General features: G+C 41.0%; 1 pseudogene; it reads right to left on the minus strand.

Annotated features, from left to right (window-relative positions):
- Positions 1 to 5,064: 5,064 nt before the first annotated feature.
- On the minus strand, positions 5,065 to 12,399 carry LOC129553086 (mitochondrial glutamate carrier 1 pseudogene; annotated as a pseudogene).
- Between the last annotated feature and the right edge of the window lie 1,243 nt (positions 12,400 to 13,642).

Raw genomic sequence — 13,642 nt, forward strand, 5'->3', positions numbered from 1 at the left:
TTGAGGTACTGTCTTCCAGTAGATAGATACTCTAATAGACACTCTGTTCTACTTATGATGAGAAGACTTTAGTCCAAGTCTGGTCTTTCAAAATGCAGCTGTAATGGCCCAGCATCTCTCTTTTCCTCACGAAACACTTTTCCTCTATTTCAAATTCATTTAATGGCAATCCATGCTTTACGTAACGATACAGAACCAGCCAATCTCAAGCTCTGATATGAGTGATTGTTCCTTTATCAAACTTGTAACTAGTGGTTAGAAATCATTCTCCAACACTTCCCACCACCACCACCACTCTGCCTGCTCTTATTCGGCTTGGGCCACAGAAGATGAAGGGCCTATTGCCTGACATGCTGATGCTGAGAATCTCTTCCTTCCCAGATGCATTCAGCTTGCTGCTGGTCTCCCTAGTTAACAAGTTCCAGAACAAGGTTGCCAAGAGTGATCGGCTGTGGAGAAACCTGTGTCTAAGAAAACGGAGCTTCTGTATCTTCTCCAGTCAGTGCCTGGGCGCACAGACACACAGCAGTATTCCTCAGACAAAGCGGGAGTGCTGGATGACGCTGGCACAATCAGACACTTCTGTCTACAAAGAAGCAACTGGGAACCTCAGTACAGGCAGAGAGTACCCTAGAGGTACCCTCTTATCCTTTTCTCTTTAAAACTCACTGTCTTAGGAAGAATTAAAAAAGAGGAGGAGCAGTAAGGAAAAGGGGGCCTGAGAAGTTCAGCCTGTCTCTCTGATTCAAGGCTAGGGCTTTGAGCTCTCCACTGTTCCTCTGAAAATCTGGCCTCTTCTAACCTTACTACCCTGAACGGGACAGTTAGGCCAATAGAAAGAGACACAGCCTGCCTCTCCCCATAACCTTGGATATTCTATCCAATGCCCAAAGAATCTTTTTTTTCTTCAAACAAAGAAATAGAGTTCTTTGGAAAGTTGATTTCTTGCCAATCATTCCCTTTCCCCAGGTTTATACCAATGAGGAAGAATAACTAGCAGGCTACTCCCAGGACCAGTGGTGCCCTGCCCATGCATGGTGCACATGATTTGTGTGTCTGAAAGGAGGTACTGCTGAAAACGGTGGAGAAATCCAGAAAGCATCTGGGAAAACCCCTGACAAGGCATGCCTTCCTTTCAGCCTCTACACCAGGTGTCACACACACACAACCAAGTATCATCTTTCACGGCCCAGTAGAAACTTGTACCCTGGGACCTAGGCCAAACATGATCCCCTTGGGCTTACCCAGTTTAGACTTGTAAAGTGTGGCCCTTCTACTCTACCCTCAACCAATATATGCACACACATGCACACAAACACATTCCCATGCCATCTCAGCCCAGTCTCCGCGTAATCTCATCAATCATAAAGGGAAATACTTCATTTTTAACATCAGACAGTTTCGTAAGGTCTGGGCTGTGGACCCTAATATTTGTCTTATGCAGTGCTGTATCTGAGTTGTTTCCTAGTGTAATAGAGCTACAAGGGTAACACTTTTAGTAAAAGTATCCTAGCTTCCACATTGCTCTGAAAGTCAAGACTCTGGATAGAAAAGGCTTTAAGCCTGAAAAAAAAAGAGGGAAGGAGCGAATGTTTTCTAAGTGCTGGCTTTCTTGTACTAAAACTGATATCGGCCTGATTTTATTTTAAAAATCATAGTTAAACGAACGAAGTTAAGTATGTGGTGAATCTCACAGCAGCATTCTGCTTGTCTGCTCTGCATTGTCTGGACCTTTTAAAAATTGGAAGAGTGAGAGAGGACCTTTGCTCCGTTGGGATTCTGTTGATGTCCTGTGTAGGGCTGTTATGCAGGACTTGTTCAGTGACACTACTCTGGGCAGCCCATACCCCCTTCAGGAGTCTCTCACCCCTGCTGTTGTGAGGGTCAGCTGCTGGGGCCCACAGCTAAACCCTTCTCCAGGAACGGCCCTCAGCTGAGGGAGAATGATCCCCACTGGGTGCCGTCTGCACCCAATGCCTGACCAATGTGAGGGGACAAAGGGCCAGGCCCCTTGACTCAGCTGGAACAGCTCCGGAAGTCCATCCCAGTTCTAGAACTCGCTGTAAGATCGTCTGAAGCCCCCATCATAACTGTGTTGCTTCCACCTACACAGATACTCCTGAAATCACACCTGGCTGTACCCATGAGCAAATCCCCATCTCGGAGCTTTTCCCCAAACCTAAGACAGCTCCCAGATGCTGTCCTGGGAACTAGACTCTGAAACGAGATTTTCGAGCTGGATCCCTCTCTGACTGGCCAGCAGTGAAGACTAGTCGTAGGTGGTAACACTGATTGCCCTTAACATGCAATGCACTTGCAAAAACCCTTCACGGTGGTAAAAGGATCACCTATATAATTTGTATGACTCAATGCAGAATTAGAATGTGGGCCTCCTGGTTGTTGTTTTTTTTTTAAAAAAAAGGGAAAAAATGGTGCCAGAGATTCATAAAGCTTTTTTCTTTCTTCTACAGTCTCTGACTTATGGGATTTTAATTTGATAGATATATTGTTGTCAATTAAAAATTTTAATTATTAGCTTGAGTCTTAAAACTTATCTTTACATTGTGCAGTATCAGTTTTAAAGGCAGGTATAAGATTATTTAACTCACATGCAGAATCACAGAAATGACACAACTCATAGTTCCTCCTAGCTTACACATGAATATGTCCTTCATTCTTAGCAAAACAGTGGGGGGAAAGCACAAAAACAACCCAACTGTTACAGTTTCACTTCTTGATACATATATTCTATCAATACTATCTTTGGCTCATTGATGAGTAAAGAAAGACTGAAAAGAAAAGAAACTATTAATATGTCCTATCTTTCTCTTTCCTTCTATCATCCCAGTCCCCATCTCTTACTCAGTTACAAACTTAAAATGCTTATATTTTCCTTCTTTGCACCTCCCTGAACTGCCATGTATGCTGGAGAATTCTGTGTTCATGGAGCAGAGCAAATGCTCTGCGCTAATAGACTGGCACAGAATTGTAGACATATGAGGTGCAGCTCTATTTCTTTGCACTGATTGCTGAGGAAGGCTTTCTTATCTCTCCTTGCTATTCTTTGGAACTCTGCATTCAGATGCTTATATCTTTTCTTTTCTCCTTTGCTTTTTGCTTCTCTTCTTTTCACAGCTATTTGTAAGGCCTCCTCAGACAGCCATTTTGCTTTTTTGCATTTCTTTTCCATAGGGATGGTCTTGGTCCCTGTCTCCTGTACAATGTCACGAACCTCCGTCCAGAGTTCATCAGGCACTCTATCTATCAGATCTAGTCCCTTAAATCTATTTCTCACTTCCACTGTATAATCATAAGGGATTTGATTGAGGTCATATCTGAATGGTCTAGTGGTTTTCCTTACTTTCTTCAATTTAAGTCTGAATTTGGCAATAAGGAGTTCATGACCTGAGCCACAGTCACCTCCTGGCCTTGTTTTTGCTAACTGTATAGAGCTTCTCCATCTTTGGCTGCAAAGAATATAATCAATCTGATTTCGGTGTTGACCATCTGGTGATGTCCATGTGTAGAGTCTTCTCTTGTGTTGTTGGAAGAGGGTGTTTGCCATGACCAGTGCATTCTCTTAGCAAAACTCTATTAGCCTTTGCCCTGCTTCATTCCGTGCTCCAAGGCCAAATTTGCCTGTTACTCCAGGTGTTTCTTGACTTCCTACTTTTGCATTCCAGTCCCCTATAATGAAAAGGACATCTATTTTGGGTGTTAGTTCTAAAAGGTCTTGTAGGTCTTCATAGAACCGTTCAACTTCGGCTTCTTCAGCGTTATAGAAAAGGCAGAGGCACCAGAGATCAAACTGCCAACATCCACTGGATCATGGAGAAAGCAAGAGAGTTCCAGAAAAACATCTATTTCTGCTTCATTGACTATGCCAAAGCCTTTGACTGTGTGGATCACAATAAACTGTGGAACATTCTGAAAGAGATGGGAATCCCAGACCACCTGACCTGCCTCTTGAGAAACCTGTATGCAGGTCAGGAAGCAACAGTTAGAACTGGACATGGAACAGACTGGCTCCAAATAGGAAAAGGAGTACGTCAAGGTTGTATATTGTCACCCTGCTTGTTTAACTAATATGCAGAGTACATCATGAGGAACGCTGGGCTGGAAGAAGCACCAGCTGGAATCAAGATTGCTGGGAGAAATATCAATAACCTCAGATATGCAGATGACACCACCCTTATGGCAGAAAGTGAAGAGGAACTCAAAAGCCTCTTGATGAAAGTGAAAGAGGAGAGTGAAAAGGTTGGCTTGAAGCTCAACATTCAGAAAACAAAGATCATGGCATCTGGTCCCATCACTTCATGGGAAATAGATGGAGAAACAGTGGAAACAGTGTCAGACTTTATTTTGGGGGGCTCCAAAATCACTGCGGATGCTGATTGCAACCATGAAATTAAAAGACGCTTACTCCTTGGAAGGAAAGTTATGACCAACCTAGATAGCATATTAAAAAGCAGAGACATTACTTTGCCAACAAAGGTCCGTCTAGTCAAGGCTATGGTTTTTCCTGTGGTCATGTATGGATGTGAGAGTTGGACTGTGAAGAAAGCTGATTGCCGAAGAATTGATGCTTTTGAACTGTGGTGTTGGAGAAGACTCTTGAGAGTCCCTTGGACTGCAAAGGAGATCCAACCAGTCCATTCTAAAGGAGATCAATCCTGGGTGTTCATTGGAAGGACTGATGCTAAAGCTGAAACTCCAATACTTTGGCTACCTCATGCAATGAGTTGACTCACTGGAAGAGACTCTGATGCTGGGAAGGATTGGGGGTAGGAGGAAAAGGGAACGACAGAGAATGAGATGGCTGGATGGCATCACCGACTCGATGGACATAAGTTTGAGTGAACTCCGGGAGTTGGTGATGGACAGGGAGGCCTGGCGTGCTGTGATTCATGGGGTCGCAAAGAGTTGGCCACAACCCAGCGACTGAACTGAACTTAAGGTGCAGCTATCTCTGCTATTCATGCACAGGCTCCACTGCCCCCTTGGACTTCACTTACAGAATACAGTCCACAATTTTAAGAATTTCAACATGTTGACAGCACAGTATTAAACCAAGTGTGGGGTGTTTCTCAGTTCAGGGCCCTGGGCAACACGGTGTGTTGGAAAGCCATGAAGAAAGTAAACGATGTAAAAGGGAATGTCCCTGAGCAGCGTGGCCCCAGGCCCTGGTAGAGGCCAGCGATGCCACGGCTCCGCAGCAGGTCCCAGGTCAGCTGAGTGACTGTTAGGCGGGGGGTGGCCGGAGCCTCCACCAAGGGCTGGGCACTCCCCTGGCCCTAGAGCTGGGCCTGGGCGGACAGGATCTTCCTCTGGGAGGCAAGGCGGCCCATGTCCTGGAGCTGGATCTTCAGCATCTCCATGGGGGTGGTCACGATCACCTGGCACATGCCCACCCCGCAGCCTGCCAGCATCTCCTTAAACAGGGTCAACTTCTGCCCATCCTTGGAGAGCTGGTATCGGAAGAAGTCGTAGGCTGCCAGCTTGATGGCCTGACGAGGGTCAGGTTCATGGCGGCTCTGCGGTATATCCTGAAGTAGCTCTCTGAGTGGATGGTCTTGATGAGGCACGCTGTTGTACACGTTCTGGCCATTCTGCTGGTTCTGCAGCCTCGTCTTGGCCAGGTCGATGGGGAACACACAGGTGACCCCGATCAGGCCGGCGATGCCACCATTGATGAGCTTGGCTGGGTTGCGATATTGGGAGAAGAAAATGCACCAGCAAATATAACATCTAAAATATTTGAGAAGTTCATAAGGACTATGAAATTGGAAGGCTGTTGCTCAGGACCACTGATGCACCGGAAAAAGACAATGGAAGACTGAGGGTGATTAATCACCAATATAACATGAAATATGAAAGACAAGGGGCATTTTAGCTTATAAAGAAATTCTCATTTCCTACAGCTGGAAGGCCAAAAAGACTGAGGATCAAACCCAGTACTTAATGAATGCAGGAGCACAGCTACTGAAAAAGCTGAAGTCTCAGCTTTAGCAGGTCTGTTTTACCAAGGTTAAACAGACCTTACCAAGGTTAAGGTCCTAATAGGGAAAGAATGGAACCCTGAAAATTGAGATGAGAACATTTGAGTAGATTTGGTCAAAAATGTGGAATCACTAAAAAGAGACATGCACCCCAATGTTCACAGCAGCATTATTACAATTTCCAAGATGTGGAAGCAATGTAAGTGTCCATCAACAGATGAAAAGATAAAAGATGTGAGATATATCTAGTTTTCTACACACAATGGAATACTACTCAGTCATAAAAGAGAATGAAACTTTTGCCATTTGAAGCAACATAGATGGACTTGGAGGGCATTATGCTAAGTGAAATAACTCAGACAGGGAAAGACGAATGTATAAATCACTTATATATGAAACCTAAAAAATACAACAAACCAGTGAATACAACGAAAAAGAAGTAGACTCACAAATACAGAGAACAAACTAATGGTTACCGGCGGGGAGAGGATAGAGACAGAGGGGCAACATAGAGGTAGGGAATTAAGAAGTACAAACTATTAGGCATAATATAAGCTACAAGGATATATTGTACACGGCAGGGAATGAAGCAATATTTATAATGACTATAAATGAAATATTATGTTTAAAAATTGTGAATCACTATACTGCACACCTGTAACTTACATAATGCATGTATGCTAAGTTGCTTCAGTCATGTCTGATTCTTTTCGACCCTATGGATTGTAGCCCACCAGGCTCCTCTGTTAGTGGGATTCTACAAACAATACTGGAGTAGGCTGTCATGCCCTCTTCCAAGGGATCACCCCAACCCAGAGATTGAGCCTGAGTCTCCTTTGTCTCCTGCTGGCAGGTTCTTTACCACTAGCACCACCTGGGAAGCCCAACTTATATAATATTGTATATAAACTATATTCCAATAAAAAAAATCTTAAATTTCCCTAAACCAGGGATTTGCCAGCTTTTTCTCTAAAAGGTCAGATGATAAATATTTTAGGCTTTCTAGGCCTTGGGATTACTATCACATCCACTCACCTCTGCTGTTGTCTACAGACATAGACAGTAGATAGTGAATAGGTATGGCTGTGTTACAATAATCCTTTATTTACAAAAGTAGGTCCAATTTGTCCATTCAGATCAATCAAATCAAAATCACAAGATGGAAGTGGAACATTAGAGACCAGGCACAAATCAGGGCCAGAAAGTACAAATAAACTGCCTGAGCAAACAGCTAGACCCCATGTCATCCACAACTGCTGCACCCAAGCCTGTCCTTCAGCTCACGCTTTTGGCTGCATCAGGGGTGGAGATCCATTTTGAGAAGAAAATAAACAAGTTTTATTCATAGAGGAGTCAGCTATGTGTGTGGTACAAGTCAACACTGGGTTATTGCTTGACTTCACACCTTACTCAAAGTAAGGGGTAATGCTTCCAAAGTCCAGGATTTCAGGCAGTGCTGTTCACCCACTTTGTGTAGAGAGAAATTAGCCCAAGGTAGGAGTATACACAGAATCATCGGTTGAGAAGTACAGGCCGGGAAAGGAATCTGTGACTGGTCAAGTGTTTATAGAGAAAGAATGTAAAACTGGATTTGAGAAAGTCTCAGAAAAAGGCATGTAGATATACCCCCAGAATCTCAGAATCTGTTTCTTAGGGATCATGACCTACCGCTGCTTACCTTTTCCTTATTCATTGCAATAACTTTTTATTTCCTACTAGTGTGCCAGTCACAGTAGTAAATGATGAGATTACAAAAGTAAATTAAACTAGGTTTTATCCTCAAGGAGCTCACTGTCTAAATGAGGAAAATAAGCATGAATACGGTGGGATCAATGACACTTAATTTAAAATAAAGGAATCCAGAGAAAACAATGAGAGTAAAAAGAACTTTGTGAAAGATGGAATATTTGACCTTAATAACACATGAAATATAATGTTTTAAAAAAAAAAAGGTACATCCTTTCCTTCCAATGGGCAATAATCTTATTTCTAATTTTCTCTTCTCACCCAATATCTATTCTATACTTTTTCCTTACTAACAAAAATCAAAATTCAGGGTGGTTATATTACCAATTTAAAATAATTCCTCCAACTCCCTTGTAGCTAGGAGTAGTTATGTGACCCAGTTCTGGCCAATGAGATATAAAAGTTACTCTATTACATAAGATTCTGGAAAATATTTTTTAAATTTTCATTAAAAAGAGACAGAGTAAGCTCATACGTGCCTTTTGTTTTTTGCTTTTTGTCCTTAGTCTTAAATTTGAACATTATACCTAGACGTAGAACTTAAACCCATGAGGATGAAAGCCATATACTAAGGACTGCAGAACAAGAAAAGGATCCTGATTTCTCATCGACATCCTGGAAGAAGGAAGCTAGAATGATTACCTCCAAGTCCCTGCTAAGTCTGAAAACTCAAACCCTGTTTGGCAAACCACTGTAGTTCAGGTGTAGTTAAGTTACATGTGGCCAAAGAAAATCTTAGCCAATAAACTATGCAAAGGGTAAACCAAGAGGTCTACCAAACTGATTATTTTCAGTCTGTTTATCTTCCAGGAGCAACACCATGAATTTCATTGGCCTTTCTTGATGTGACATCAGTTGTGAGTATTTTTATGCTACTTCTCTCCATGCATGAGGAATCTAGGCATTTCAAGTTGAAAAAACATTTCACAGCAGAAGCTAAATATTCTGAACTTGCAACCAACAAGATGAGAAACATGATCTCTCTGTTTCAGATTCACAGATACTTTACAGGTAATTCAGAACTTTTCATAAACACCCTCCAACTAGATTGACAGTTTTAACTTCACTTTGTTTCTTGTGATGAAAAAGGTTACAGTGTGGGGCAGGACTCTTAAATTCTAACACTCTCTTCCCTCTCAGCAGATCTCTGAACCCTGAAAGGGATATCATTTCCACCTCTGAGTCTAGATGATTATATTGGAACTAAATGAATGATGTCAGAAACCAGGTCTTTAACAACACTACACAAAGAAATATGCTAATGTAGGGTCTACTTTTATCATTTTTCTGACTGTGATTAAATCCAACAATAATGACAAGAACAAGGCAAGGCAAGAAACCAATGCTGTGAAAAGTAGCATTATGGAGAGAAACATAAGGAAACATAAGAGGCTCAGGAAGAGACTGCTAATTTGATAGCTGAAGAGCCTCACCGCAGATTCTAATTTTGTGAGGGCTTTCCAAGGTTTTACTTCAGTATCCCCTCCTGTGAAATGGAGATCAGATCATGCCTCACAGACCATGCTTTGATGTTTTGAAGATAAAAATATTTTTTTGCATGGTCATCCAGATTTATTTTCCCTGACTATATTTCCCAAAAAGAAGCACAGATACATTTTTCCCAGGTTTTTTCTTCAGGTTGGTAGCTCTAATTTGAGTTTCAAATATATTATCATGTAAAGCAACTATCCTCCAATTAAAAAGAAATAAAATTTTAAAATATATTAAAAAATAAAATAAACCAAAAAATTATCATATTATGCAAAAATTTGATCTGAAGCAACTTTTTTTTTATCTGCAGTAACTTTTATTTTCAGTTTACTAAATCCTGCCTAAATTCACTGTGTCTTAAAAACATGATTCACTACACCTCTGAAAGATCCCAATAGGGGACAGGATTTTTGTTTACTCTGACACAGAAGGTTGACTTATTTTTTACTACATGATGTATTTTTAGGGGCCATCTCAGAGTAATACTCTTCTTGAGGTATACACAGCATAGAAAAAACTGCATGTGATTTTATCACACAACATGGTAAGTTCTGCTATATGTATACACTCATAAAGCCATCACAATTGAGAAAATGAATATATCCATTATTTCCAAAAAATGTCTTCCTGATTGATGATAAAAATCATAATAAGTGTTAATATTCATTAAATTTCAAAAGGATCAGATGCGTGCACACACACACACAGTAATAGTATCACTGGCCTTTAATCAGAAGACACAGGTAGAGAGAGAGACCGTTTGATCTCATGTCTTTGCAAAGTATTTTTAAAAAGTTATATAAAATGGCTGTGAGAAGGGACTGAGAGCTCCTAATGTGCTTTGGATTGCGGTGAAACATTTCTAGGATTTTAAAAAATTTCAAGGGAAGCTAATGACTCTGGAAACAGCATGGGACCTGGTGGGGGGAAGTACAGAAACAAAACCAAACCCTCCACAGCCTCAGAGTCTGGAAAAACATCTTGACTTTTTATTTCAGATACACCTGAGTCTTCTGGGGCAACAAATGGGAAATCACAGCTCTACCAACAAGCACCAACTTGATATTTTAGAGTCTTGCTTTTTTTTCTTCCTACAACTCAGACAGGTTTTTTTAAGTCTTAGCAGAATGGCTAGACTAGGTAATCCACATAAGCAGCTGCTGCAATGTGATCTTTTTCTAACATTTTAATGTAGAGCTGTGAACTTTCCTGGCTTTGGGCTATGTTGGGAACATTTGGAGTAAACTTACTTGATTTAAAGGTTATTGCTATTAGAACTCTGATCTGCCTCAGATGGAGGGTCTGCACCAAACAATAACTCATGATATCAAACTACACTGGAAATGGGAAGCAGCTGATGTATGAATAATCTTCAAGTACTGATTCTATGCACTTTAAAAAAAAAAAACCCTTAAGATTATTTCCTTATTTTTAATTTCCTTAAATGTAGTAGAATTTTATTTTCCAGATCTCAAATATTTACTCATCTCCTATTCATTAGCCTCTAGGACTAAGTGATCATCCACGCGATGTAGAAGGAAAATTCTCAAGCTTTGACATTCAATTACCTGGGTTCCAAACTCAACTGTACCACTTGGTAACTGTGTGCTCAGTCATGTCGACTCTTTGCAGCCCCATGGACTGTAGTCCGCCAGGCTCCTCTGCCCATGGAATTTTCCAGGCAAGAATACTAGAGTGGGTTGCCATTTCCTTTTCCAGGGGATCTTCCCAACACAGTGATCAAACCCACATCTCCTGTGTCTCCTGCACTGGCAGACAGATTCTTTACCATTAGTCCAACCTAGGAAACCCAGTAGCTTATGAGCTTGGGCAAATCACCTCATCACGAGGGAAATCATCATCATGTGTGAAATGGAGATATAACTGTATCTAATTGGTAAAGCTCATATCTGGATTTTTAAAAAATACATATAAAGTGTTTACTAGAGGACACATAGTAGTCATTCACTAAATGTTTATCTCAGTGTCAAAAAAAAAGTATCAGTCTTAGAGACCAACTGAATCATATGTTGCATTTATGGTTGTTATTATGACAGCTAGAAGACAGGGGAAGAATTTGACCTGAGACTTTTATATATATACCTTTTTAAGATAATGTACTAAAATGTGGGGCATTGTGTAAATGTGCCTCAAGATATAAAGATGAAATTTCCTTAATAAGGAATCTGTTAAGAAGTAGGAATAAATTTTTTCTACTCATAAGTAAGGCAAGGTTGACTGTCCCCCCATACCTGACTGATATTGACAGACATGCACCTCTAAAGGAGAACTCCGGGTATGGGAACAACTGTTATTGTAGCACACTTGCCTTAGAGATTGTCTTGTTTTTCCTTTCTCTAGGAGCCAGCTGGGGGTGGGTAGACCCTCAGGACCAGATCTGGGGCAAAATCCTTTCTTAAGACAGTAAGAGATACTAGTTACAGACAGGCCAAGTACTCAGAAACTTGCAAACAAAAACACTGTGAGCATTTTTTTAACTGACAATCATATGCAAAGTTTTCATGGCTTAAGACAGACTGGGCTTCAAAGAGTTACGAAGCCCTTAGATTGAGTCACATTGTTTAGCCATCTTCCTGAAGCCTTATCTGCACTAGTTCCAAACACCCGCTCAGTCCCACCTACCACTCTTATCATCAACTGGAGCTGGCCTCTGGCCCTTGAGTTTGTACTTAGGATGGAGACTTTGCCAGACATGCTGGGTTTAGCTTATCTTCTTGCTGTAAAGACGCCAATTTGCCTTTCGGAGGAATTCTGTCCTCCTTTACCAGCCTTTGGGAAACCAATCCCAGACCAAGCAGTTTGCTGACATCTTAGAAAGGCTAGTTTGGACATAATCTTGAGACAGGATTCAGAGACATTATCTTGCTTAATTTTTCATTTAATCCTTGTCATAGTCTTGCTAGGTCAGCACAACTGCATTTGAGAGATGTAGAAACTAAGCTCAGAAGAGGAAGCAGACTTGTCCCAAATCAAACAGGCCTATCTGAGGATCTTAATACCTGTTTCTTTTCACTTTGCCACCTTGTTTTTCCCACATTAGGCTGTCCCTGATATTTAGGCCCAGAGATGACGGGAAGTGACTCTGGAAGGTAGAGGTCAGAGTCTCAGGATTCCTATCAGTGCTACTGATCTGGCAGCACATTTTAATCAATTTTAACTCTTTCAGTCTTCTCTTACTTAATTTTTAATCCATCTGAAAAAGTAGGGTATTAATCCCTTTCCTTCATCCAGTAATAATCACTATATCAATTAGTATGCTTTGGCTGCAAGTAAAATACTCAACCATCAGTAACAAAACAATAAAGATGTTTAACTTTCTCACATAACAAGAATCCTAGAAGTAGCATTCTTGAGGTTAGTTCAGTGGCTTAGCCAGGATCTTCCGCCAAGCTCACCTCTCCACTTTTCTCAGTGAAATGGCCTCTGTCGTTGGGTTTATCACCTGTGGGTCATAAAGATAACTTGACTGCCTTCGCTCTAAGTATCATGTCCTCACTTAACAGCATCAAAACTAAGAAAAGGAATAAAGAAGTTCAAAGGAAAAGACTTCATCTTGCATATCTCTCTTTGAAACTCCTAACAGACTTCATCTTACATGTGATTAACCAGAACTAGGTCATAAGGTGCTGAAGAAAAATCATTGGCAAAGAGGAATGGGACCGTGAAAATGAGCTTGAGCCTCGCACATGGTATGTTTCATTAGTTCTGTTACAGAGCTGATTGTGTAAGCACCAGGCAGAAGAATTAAGTGGTAAATCTGTGAGTTAAAACCTGGCCCATTTGACCTCAAAGCTGCCCCAGTCGTTACTGTTTGCTCAGAAGTTAAAGGGGCTCACTTTGAAAATCTTTTTCAAATAAGTACAAGAAAATGTTAAAATAAAGTTTGCGTGAAGGCACCAAAATACAGTCAATACTACACTTTAAAGGATGTATGAGACCACATAAATAATTTACAAAGAAGTCATCCACTAACATGTTACTTGATGCTTATCCATGCTGATGGTATAAAAGAATAAGGGCATCAGGAAGTTAGTACGATGTTTATAAGGAGGATTTCTTTGGAATGTTCAGTGTGTCCTTCTATACCTTGTTTTGCCTGCCCTCAAGTCCAGGATAAGGAATTTTCTTCAACGGAACCACTCAGAGAGCTTGATATATGTTCTCTGCAGTAATGGAGACAGTGAACTGATATCTGACATAAAATGAAAAACTAAAAAGTCAGTGGGGTAGACTGCAAAATATGACCACAAATTCTCCTCATCATGGCATTTAAGCTCTGTTGTATTGTGATTTTGTCACTTCCTCCATCGTGACATGGTGTTTACTTCTTTAATCCTTTGAATCTGGGCTGGCCTTGCACTTGCTCTGACGAATAAAATATAAAA

This window comes from Moschus berezovskii, chromosome 18, assembly GCF_049115385.1.
Source record: "Moschus berezovskii isolate FMDL1 chromosome 18, NW_MosBer_1.0, whole genome shotgun sequence".
NCBI classification, from domain to species: domain Eukaryota; kingdom Metazoa; phylum Chordata; class Mammalia; order Artiodactyla; family Moschidae; genus Moschus; species Moschus berezovskii.